Raw genomic sequence first — 11,371 nt, 5'->3', positions numbered from 1 at the left:
GTTCTTGTCTATGGTCTTTGTTGGGGGTGGGGGCTGAGGGATCGTAAGAGAGTTTATGAGTTTTAAACATGATTTTACCTCTAAGACAAAGCATGAGAAGAAAATCCAGGAGGGTCTCACCGTCCCGAGATATTTGGAAAGCACCGTTTTAGGTCAGGGTTACGCCAAAATTCCCCGTTTGTGAGACCCAATTTCATCTTGCTTTCTACCCTGGTATGGAGGAATTCACTTCTTTTTTCCCCTTTCCCGAGAGAATTATTTCTTGGAGCTGCTCATAAGAGTCTTCTGTTTTTCCAGATAGATTCCTTCACCTGGATTTTGTTAAAACTTATTAAGTCGGATCAAACTGGCCTGTGTGTTTCCCTGAAGTGAACGTTTCACCAGAGCCATGATGGGTTTGAGCTTTTCTGACAGCTGATGGATATTTTTCAGGGCAAGCGAGAGCCTATAAGCACTTTCTGGATGTGATAGAGCACATGCTGGGAGAGGAGACCGCCCAGGCCAGGTGTTTGGAGAACAGTTTGTTAAAGCCAATGAGTTTCGCAAATGTGCTAGACGATGAAGGGTTCTCAGCTTTCCCAGCTGCAGTGATCAGAACTCTGTAACTGGAGACCGGTGTGAGAGAAGATTTTATTCTCTGCCATCATGACCGGGTCTATATGACTGCAGGCAATTGCACAGAAGACTAGAAATGCTGATTCAGTTGGTCAGTTTGGGGTGGGACATCTTACCAGTCCGGCAGAACCAACTCTGGCTTGGGTTTCTCCAACTGGTGACAGGTGACCAGCTCATTCTGATGAGTTGATGACGCCTGTGGACATGGCCCACTTGATTTATTTTTTCTCCCTCGGTTAGCTGTGCTCTCCCAACCACCTGATAAATGGACCCAGTATGATTATTTCTGAGCCATCTTATCTCTCTCACTTTTAAAGATTGGACTAGGTTTGCTTTTAGAGCTTTTGATCTCTTATCTCTTGGTGCTTGGACTTGCTTTGACACCAAACAGCCCTCATAGTCTTTTGAAAGAGCACCTTAAAAATTCCTAGGCTGGGCGCGGTGGCTCATGCCTGTAGTCCCAGCACTTTGGGAGGCCGAGACAGGACAAATATTTGGGCTCTGGAGTTTGAAACCAGCCTGGGCAACAGAGTGAGACTCTGTCTCTACAGAAAGTTTTAAAATTAGCCAGGTGTAGTGACACATGCTTGTAGTCCCCGTTACTTGGAAGGCCAAAGTGGGAGGATGGCTTGAGCCTGGGAGGTCAAGGCATCAGTGAGCGATGGTTGTGCCACTGCCTGGAGATAGTGCGAGACCCTGTCTCAAAAAAAAAAAAAAAAAGAAAAAAATCCCTAAGAACTGCCTACTCCCTAGAAAGCACCAAATAAGGAAAAGCACCCCGGAAGAATGAAGCTAAGAAGGCTGCACTCTCCGAGGCATCCAGGCAGCCTTCACTGGAGGGACAAGGTCCAGGCAGGTGGGATGATAAGCTGGGAAGGGGCCCTGAACCAAAGGCAGGTGATGTGGGTGGCAGCACCAGAGAGACGCCAGACGGTGTTACCGTAGATCTTGACTGTCCACCTTCATTCCTGAAGTTGATCCAGCTTTTTTACTCTCACATAGGTAGATGTAAAATCGATCTTTAGGGATCTGATTTTTTGTTTGTTTTTGTTTTTGTTTTTTTTGAGACGGAGTCTCATTCTGTCACCCAGGCTGGAGTGCAGTAGCACAATCTTGGCTCACTGCAACCTCCACCTCCCGGGTTCAAGTGATTCTCGTGCCTCAGCCTCCTGAGTAGCTGGGAGTACAGGCGCCTGCCACCACGCCAGGCTAATTTTTATATTTTTAGTACAGACAGGATTTCACCATTTGGTCAGGCTGGTCTCGAACTCCTGACCTCAAGTGATCCGCCCGCCTTGGCCTCCCAAAATGCTGGGATTACAGGCATGAGCCACTGCGCCTGGCCGGCAATCTGAGTTTTAATCACTCCCAGTAGCAAGTGTCCTTACCTGGTTTGCAGACTGAGTGGCGTTTGCACTGCCAAGGCTCTTCCTGGCTTCCCCGCTTCTCTGGCTGTTGCTCTCCCTCCTCTGTTCATTAGAGCCTCCTCTCCTCGGCTTGTTGCTCCCATACGCTATGACCTAAGCTCTATGCTCCTTCTTCTACATTAGGGTTCATAGCCCAGGACTTTGGGGAGTCTGTGGATGTCCAAATTGACTTGTTTTACCTCAATTTGGTTGAGGTTGCAGTGAGCCGAGATTGAGCCGTTGCACTCCAGCCTGGGCAACAAGAGTGAAACTCTGTCTCAAAAAATTGTATTTCTTTGATGTTTACTGGATGGCATTCTTCTGTAAAGAAAGTCTTTCCCTCCCTCTAAGTCAGTTTTTGAGTATTCCTGGGGGCCCATGGATTCTTTTTTTTTTTTTAATTCAATGTGTTGTAATCGCTTACTGTTATAATTTTTTTTGATGCTCAAACTGTTCAGAGGGAGAAGACAGCTCTTGTGTCTTTTTGCCATATTCCCATGGTTCTTTGAGCATTTTATTTTATTTTATTTTTTTGAGACAGAGTCTCACTCTGTTGCCCAGGCTGGATGGAGTGCAGTGGCATGATCTCAGCTCACTATAACCTCTACCTCCCAGGTTCAAATGATTCTCATGCCTCAGCCTCCTGAGTAGCTGGAACTACAGGCATAAGCCACCATGCCTGGCTAATTTTTATATTTTTAGTAGAGAGGGGGTTTCACCATGTTGGCCAGGCTGGTGTTGAACTCCTGACCTCAGGTGATCTGCCCGCCTCGGCCTCCCAAAGTGCTGGGATTACAGGTGTGAGCCACGCGCCCGGCCTTTGAGCACGTTCTTGCTTTTCTGGCACAAGGTGTTCCAGACTGACCCTTCACTCTCCTTGCCCCACCTGTGGAATCAGTCATTTATTCAAACCCTGGTCTCTTGTGGTGGAGAATTTTTATTTCCCAGTGAAGGTCCAGGAACTTGGTGTGCTCGTTTTGCTGGGTGTCATGCTTCTAGGCCTTTTCAGTGAACAGAGCCAAGATGTTTTAGAGGAGCCTCCAAGTGTATTGAAACCTCCAGCTTAAATTCAGCACCACAGGCCTCACCTGTACTTTAGTCTGTATTTTTCCTTTTCTCAAACCATCCTGATTCCCAACAATTTCAATATGCTTACAGATTTCTTCTGTACTGCAATACCCAAACTCTGAAACAACCGTTTCTGAATTTTTAAACTGATGTCACTGCCAACAACAAACCCACCAAGTAAGGTTTGGGATTTCTCTTCAGCCCCTTTCCCCACCTTTGGGTATATTCCCTAAGGGTGCACAGGGTAGTGGATTCAAAAGTTACTTGAGGCCAGGTGCGGTGGCTCACGCCTGTAATCCCAGCACTCTGGGAGGCCAAGGCAGGCGGATCACTTGAGGCCAGGAGTTCAAGACCAGCCTGGCCAACATGGTGAAACCCCGTCTTTACTGAAAATACAAAAATTAGCCGGGCATGGTGGTGCGTGCCTGTAATCCCAGCTACTAGGGAGGCTGAGGCAGGAGAATTGCTTGAACCAGGACCTGGGAGGCGGAGGTTGCAGTGAGCCAAGACCACGCCATTGCACTCCAGCACACGAAGTGACAGAGTGAGACCCTGTTTCAAAAAAAAAAAAAAGAAAAAAAGTTACTTGAATTATTAATTTTCTCTTGGAAACCATGTTATGAATTTGATATGCATGAGGTTGACTTGATTCTGTTTGTATTCAATTGTAGGTTTCTTTCCATCATTTTTATTTGCTTTTTTTGACTATGTAAATTCTTTACCTAGATCAAAATTCAAAACTATACAAATAGGTATATTCCCAATCCCATTCCTCCATCTGCCCCCACCCTTAGTCTCTGTTTTCTTCTCCTTGCCTGTCTTCTCCTTTCCTCCTTTTCTTTTACCTTCCTTCCTCAATAATAAGCAGGTACATACCTATCATCTCATAGAGATCCTCCTCGTCCCTTTTTTTTTTTTTTTTTTTTTTTTGAGATGGAGTCTTGCTCTGGAGTGCAGTGGTGCAATCTCAGCTCACTGCAACCTCCACCTCTTAGGTTCAAGCGATTCTCCTGCCTCAGCCTCCCAAGTAGCTGGGACCACAGACACCCGCCACCACGCCTGGCTAATTTTTGTATTTTTGATAGAGACGGGGGTTTCACCATGTTGGCCAGGCTGGTCTCGAACTCCTGACCTCTGATGATCCGCCTGCCTTGGCCTCCGAAAGTGCTGGCATTACAGGTGTGAGCCACTGCGCCCGGCTGATCCTCTTCATCTTTAAAAAATTCCTGCATAGGCCAGGCAGGGTGGCTCATGATGCCTGTAATCATAGCACTTTGGGAGGCCGAGGTGGGTGGATTGCCTGAGCTCAGGAGTTTGAGACCACTCTGGGTAACACGGTGAAACCCCGTCTCTACTAAAATACAAAAAATTAGCTGGGTGTGGCAGTGTGCACCTGTAATCCCAGCTACTCAGGAGGCTGAGACAGGAGAATCGCTTGAACCCTGGAGGCAGAGGTTGCAGTGAGCCAAGATAGCACCATTGCACTCCAGCCTGGGCAACAGAGCAAGATTCCATCTCAAAAAAAAAATGCCTGTATCATCCTCCACTGTGCTAGCTGATCATTTGTTCAGCCTGTCTCCTAGGCAGGACTATCTTGGGTTTTTTTTCCAGTATTTTGCTATTACAAACAGGACTGCGGTGAACAGCCTCAGGTGTATGCTGTTTTGCATTCGTGAGGGTGGACCTTCAGGGTTAGTTCCCAGGATTGAGCTTGCTGGGTTCAAGGGTAAATACATATTTTGTTAAACATTGCCCAAATCTCCTCTGTTTTGCACTCTCACTAGACACGTGAGAATGCTTGCTTTTTCCCCAACAGCGAGTGCTGTGAGGTTTTTGAATTTTTAGGAGACAGATGGTTTCAGTGTAGTTTAAATTTGTATTTCTCTTATGAGTGAAGATGAGCATATTTTCATGTTTACGGGAGACTTGTATATCTTGTTCTATGAACTCTTCTGTCTTCATTTTTCTATTTTTTCACTTGATTTTTTTTTTTTTTTTTTTTTGAGACAAAGTTTCACTCTTGTCACCCAGGCTGGAGTGCAATGGCACGATCTTAGCTCACCGCAACCTCCACCTCCCGGGTTCAAGCGATTCTCCTGCCCCAGCCTCCTGAGTAGCTGGGATTGCAGGCATGTGCCACCACACCCGGCTAATTTTTGTACTTTTCTGGAAGAGACGGGGTTTCTCCATGTTGGCCAGGCTGGTCTTGATCTCCTGACCTCAGGTGATCCACCCGCCTTGGCCTCCCAAAGTGTTGGGATTACAGGCATGAGCCACTGCGTCTGGCTTTTTCACTTGATTTTTAAGAACGTGTGTGTGTGTGTGTGTGCGTGCACACACGTGCATGTGTGTCAGAGTCTCACTCCCATTGCCCAGACTGGAGTGCAATGGCATGATCTCGGCTCTCAACAGCCTCCGCCTCCTCAGTTCAAGCGATTCTCCTGCCTCGCCCTCCTGAGTAGCTGGGAGTACAGGTGTGCACCACCTCGCCCAGCTAATTTTTGTATTTCTGTAGAGACGGGGTTTCACCATGTTGGCCAAGCTGGTCTCAAACTCCTGACCTCAAGTGATCTGCCTGCCTCAGCCTCCCAAAGTGTTGGGATTATAGGTGTGAGCCACCGCACCCCGCCAAGAACTTTTTGTATATTAGAAAAATTTCTGGGCTGGGCACAGTGATTCACATCTGTAATCTCAGCAATTTGGGAGGCCAAGCTGGGAGGATTGCTTGAGTCCAGGAGTTCAAGACCAGCCTGGGCAACATAGTGAGACCCCATCTCTACAAAAAGTTTAAAAATTAGCCAAGCATAGTGGTGCACACCTGTAGTCCCAGCTACTCTGGAGGCTGAGGCAGAATGATTGCTTCAGCCCAGGAAGGCAAGGCTGCAGTGAGCTGTAATCGCTCATTGCACTCCAGCCTGAGCAAAAAAGTGAGACCCTGTCTCAAAAAAATAAATAAATAAAAGATTTCTGTATCTCTCCATCCCAGCTGTCTCCACCCACTCTGCCTGTAACCTGATCTACCTCATGTCACTTCTCACTTAGATTAGAACAACTACCTCCTGAAACTGGTTTCCAGGCCTCACTCTTGTCCTTCTCTAATCCATTGTCCATATTGGAACTAGAATGATCTTAAAATGCACATCTGATCATGTCACCACCTCCAATGACTGGATTCCTGTGGTCCTTGGGATAAGCAGTTTCTTAGCGGGGCATTGGGGACCACCTCCCCTGGCCGTGTGCTCTGTTTTCGAAGAGCTGTGTGTGGTCACAGAACGAGGGGCTTTGTGAAATTACGCTGGCAGCAGAAATGAGCAGACCTGGTTTCTTAGGTCGGCTACATTGTCTCATCGTCTAAACACCATTTCCTTGGGGAGGCTTCATCAACACCCCTCCATCATCTCTGTTCCCGGGGCACCGTGAACTTCATCCTGTCACTCACAGCTCCTGTTTTATCACTAGACTATAAGCTCCCTGAGGGCAGAGCATGTGCTTGCTCCCCTACTGGATCTAGCAGGCGCTCCAGCAGTATTTTTTTTTTTTTTTTTTTTTGAGACGGAGTGTCACTCTGTCGACCAAGCTGGAGTGCAGTGGCACGATCTCGGCTCACTAAGATCGGCAAGCTCCGCCTCCCGGGTTCACGCCATTCTCCTGCCTCAGCCTCCCGAGTAGCTGGGACCACAGGCGCCCGCCACCAAGCCCAGCTAACTTTCTTGTATTTTTAGCAGAGACGGGGTTTCACCGTGTTAGCCAGGATGCTCTCGATCTCCTGACCTCGTGATCCACCCGCCTCGGCCTCCCAAAGTGCTGGGATTACAGGCGTGAGCCACCGCACCTGGCCTCCATCAGCATTTCTTAATGGATGGCTTGTATTGCTGAGTCGACAGGTTGTTTGGTGCCAGGTAAATACAGGAGGAATGGAATGAAAGAATGAGTGGTTCAGCCCAAGCTCCTGAAGGTTAAGTGCTTACTTTCAGAATTAATCAGGTGCCATTGAATTTCTTTCCAGTGGGACCTTCTTACTCAAGATGGCTTCAATTCCAATCACCAGAGAGTTTTGAGAACCAGTGGGAGGGGTTACTGGGCAGCAGGGCTCTGCGCCCACCGGGATTTGTTTATTCAGCTGATGTTAATAAATGAAGCTGAAGGTAACAAGCTGTCACTTAGCCTTTCCAGGCTGGACCAGAACTACCATTGGTTAAGTTTCAGATTTCAGCCCCAAAGTACAGTTCACCACCTTGGATGAAGGATATTAATTAGTGTTATGAGGGAGATCACAGTCTTATTCCCCTCCGTCACTAGCACGAGACTGAAAAAAAAAAAGAAAATCAGATTCAGTTAGAGCGGAGACGTGCTGAGAAGCTGGGCCAGAGACCCCGCGGGGAACCTGCCGTCGTTTGTCAAAAAACGAGGCCAACGAGGAAGAAGCCAACCATGCCTCCCGCTCCACTCGCTTCGGAACCCACAGAATGTTCAACAGGGCAGCACCTTTCAATTCATAAGACACTCAGATTCCACCCTGATGCAGTTAAGCGAACTGGATTAACCACGCGGCACGTGGCAGAGCCACAGCGCAAACCACCGCACCTGCTGCTGAGGAAAATGCAGGCGCCTCGGCCGCTCGGAGCTGTGGGTCCGACGTGAGTAGCCTCGGGGCAGAGACGGATTCTGTTCATGTCTGTCCCCTCTGCCATCCCAGGCCTCAGGGGCTTCTGTTGACCTGACCATGGCAGGGTCATGTTTTGCCCGCCTGTGAAAACCACTGCAACCATCATGGTTACCATTGCGTTGCATGTTGGCAGATTTGGGGAACATCACCTTCCAGGCCACTTACAGCACTCGAATAACGGCTTTGACAAAACACAAGCGTTATTATGAATGTAATAATAATCAGGGTTAGTTGGCTGTCCTGGCGGTTTCTGGTCTGCAGAGGGTTAACAATGATGACAATAACGTTGCCTCCTGGGCTGGGTTTCTCATCTGCTCTATCAGGCCCACCCCCTACTCGGGACTGGTTCTCCACATCCCGGATTCATGTCCCCCACCCCCACCGCACCAAGGGCAAGAGAAAAACCCGAAGTTCTGCTCAGAACCTTGTCCCCTGCCCCCTACTCCCCTCACTGCAGTTTTCCTGTTAACCAAGGAATTTCATTCCACAGATCTGTTTGCTTCTTTCTGTTGCTTTAGCCAGCAGGCTTACCCTGACCTGAGGAGGGTGACTAAGGGGAAATGGAGTATTTTCAGCCAGGGGCCATCACAGTTGCTGTATCATGTATCTTTTCCAGGCAGTGGATTTCATGACAGGCGTGTCTTTATTCGGCAAAATTAACACACTTAATTTAGAGGGATGGACTTCCCTTCCAGGAACGTTGCCCCCCTCATCTGTCCCCCATGCCACCTGCCGGATCATCTACAGTGACAGCAACCACCATTTTTATCCTGGAGACACCATTAAACCTAAGCCAGGAGGTCTGGCTTGTAGTCTGCACTCCACCTTTTGATGAACACAGGAACTCACAGAGCCGGTTTTCTCCTTTGCAATGGGCATGAGCCCGGGAGGATCGGGGAGGGGGTTAGTGGGCATCTGAGACTCGGGGAGCTGCAGTGGTCCTTGGTGGGAGATCCACAAGGTGAATTGATCGTGTAAATCCGAGCACTCTTTGGGGCCAGAGACACCAAGGAGAAGGCACAGAGGGGAAAGGGGACTGGGCTAGAGTATTTCCTAAAATTGCACTGCCGGGCCGGGTGCAGTGGCTCGCGCCTGTAATCCAAGCACTTTGGGAGGCCGAGGCGGGTGGCTCACCTGAGGTCAGGAGTTCGAGACCAGCCTGACAAACATGGTGAAACCCTGTTTCAACTAAAAATACAAAAAGATTAGCCGAGCGTGGTGGCACATGCCTATAATCCCAGCTACTCAGGAGGCTGAGGCAGGAGAATCGCTTGAACCCAGGAGGTAGAGGTTGCAGTGAGGTGAGATTGCGTCATTGCACTCTAGCCTGGGTGACAAGAGCAAAACTCCATCACACACACACACACACACACACACACACACAAATTGCACTTGCTATAGGGATGGGGCTATTTTTTATTTTTTAACTTTTTAAATTTTTGTGGGTTTTTTTTTTTTTTTTTTTTGAGACGGAGTCTCGCTCTATTGCCCAGGCTGGAGTGCAGTGGCACAATCTCGGCTCACTGCAAGCTCCGCCTCCCGGGTTCACGCCATTCTCCTGCCTCAGCCTCTCCGAGTAGCTGGGACTACAGGCGCCCGCCACCACGCCCGGCTAATTTTTTGTATTTTTAGTAGAGACGGGGTTTCACCGTGGTCTCGATCTCCTGACCTCGTGATCCGCCCGCCTCGGCCTCCCAAAGTGCTGGGATTACAAGCGTGAGCCACCGCGCCCGGCCTTAATTTTTATTTTTTAACAGACAAGGTCTAGTTCTGTAGCCCAGACTGGAGTGCAGTGGTTCAATCACAGCTCACTGCAGCCTCGAACTCCTGGGCTCAAGCAATCCTCTCGCTGTAGCCTCCTGAGTAGATGGGATTACAGATGCTCACCACCATGCCCAGCAAATTATTTATTTATTTTTTATTTATTTATTTATTTTGAGATGGAGTCTCACTCTTTTGCCCAGGCTGGAGTGCAGTGGCACAGTCTCACTGCAAGCTCTGCCTCCCGGGTTCACGCCATTCTCCTGCCTCAGCCTCCTGAGTAGCTGGGACTACAGGCACCCGCCACCACGCCTGGCTAATTTTTTGTATTTTTTTTTTTTAGTAGAGATGGGGTTTCACCGCGTTAGCCAGGATGGTCTCAATCTCCTGACCTTGTGATCCACCCGTCTCGGCCTCCCACAGTGCTGGGATTCCAGGCGTGAGCCCCAGTGCCCGGCCTAATTTTTATTTTTTAGAGATGGGATCTCACTATGTTGCCCAGACTGGGGGCACTTTTTTTCTCTCATTTTTAAAAATTTTGAGTTAAAAAAACTTTTCTTTTACATAAAAGATATATGGAACACTTCATGAATTCATGTATCACCCTTGCTCAGGGGCTGTGCTAATCTCGGCATCATTCCAATTCTAGTATATGTGCTGCTGAAGTGAGCACTGTTCTATCATTTTTAACATCAATTTTATAGAAATGAAATTTACATCCTTTTAAAACAGTTATTTTACCAAGTAATACATTAAAAAGTCAAATAGAGGCCAAGGACAGTGGCTCACGCCTGTAATCCCAGCACTTTGGGAAGCTGAGAGGGGAGGATCCCCTGAGATTAGGAGTTGGAGACCAGCCTGGCCAGCAGGGTGAAACACCATCTCTACTGAAAACACAAAAATTAGCTGGGTGTGGTGGCGTGCGCCTGTGGTCCCAGCTACTCAGGAGATGGAGGCACGAAAATCACTTGAACCCTGGAGGTGGAAGTTGCAGTGAGCTGAGATTGCACTACTGCACTCCAGCCTGGGCAACAGAGTGAGACCCTTCTCAAAAAAAAAAAAAAAAAAAGTCAAATGGTACTAAAAGCCATACTGAAAAACACTGGCTGAGTGCGTGGCTGACGCCTGTAATCCCAGCACTTTGGGAGGCCAAGGTGGGTGGATCACAAGGTCAGGAGTTCGAGACCAGCCTGGCCAATATGGTGAAACCCCGTCTCTACTAAAAATACAAAAATTAGCTGGGCATGGTGGGGGGCGCCTGTAGTCCCAGCTACTCAGGAGGCTGAGGCAGGAGAATAGCTTGAACCTGGGAGACGGAGGTTGCAGTGAGCAGAGAACGTGCCACTGCACTCCAGCCTGGGCGACAGAGCAAGACTGTGTAAAAAAAAAAAAAAAAGAAAAAAAAAGAAGGAAGGAAGGAAGAAAGAAAGAAAGAAAAAGAAAGAAAGAGAGAGAGAAAGAGAGAAAGAAAGAGAAAGAGAGAGAAAGAAAGAGAGAGAAAGAAAGAAGGAAAGAAAGAGAAAGAGAAAGAAAGAAAGAAAGAAAGAAAGAAAGAAAGAAAGAAAGAAAGAAAGAGAAAGAAGGAAGGAAAGAAAGAAAGACACTAACCCCCTTGCCTCACCATCCCGCTCACCCCATCTTGCTCCTGAGAAGGAACCATCCTTACCTTTTCTATGTATTTTGCTTTGTATTTATCCCCGGATTTCTAACATTGTCCTACTCTTCTTTCTTGATTCTTTCTTTGTATGTGCCCATTGATTTCTCACTGTGGGGGTTGGGAACTGGGCCCTGTCCCACTGTGACCCCATCACTTCCTCTGCTCAGTCCTCCCACAATGTGGTCATATCACAACTTT

The 11,371-nt window shown here is 48.1% G+C and overlaps 1 non-coding gene across 1 annotated transcript; it reads right to left on the bottom strand.

Annotated features, from left to right (window-relative positions):
• Positions 1–10,085: 10,085 nt before the first annotated feature.
• LOC115831590 lies at positions 10,086–10,189 on the bottom strand. The gene has a single exon (XR_004027118.1). It is a non-coding gene; the product is annotated as a U6 spliceosomal RNA (small nuclear RNA).
• Positions 10,190–11,371: the final 1,182 nt, after the last annotated feature.

The sequence above is a fragment of the Nomascus leucogenys genome, chromosome 19 (assembly GCF_006542625.1).
Source record: "Nomascus leucogenys isolate Asia chromosome 19, Asia_NLE_v1, whole genome shotgun sequence".
NCBI classification, from domain to species: Eukaryota; Metazoa; Chordata; class Mammalia; order Primates; family Hylobatidae; genus Nomascus; species Nomascus leucogenys.
The sequence above is the reverse complement of the archived record's forward strand: the minus strand, read 5'-3'. Positions and strand labels throughout refer to the sequence as shown.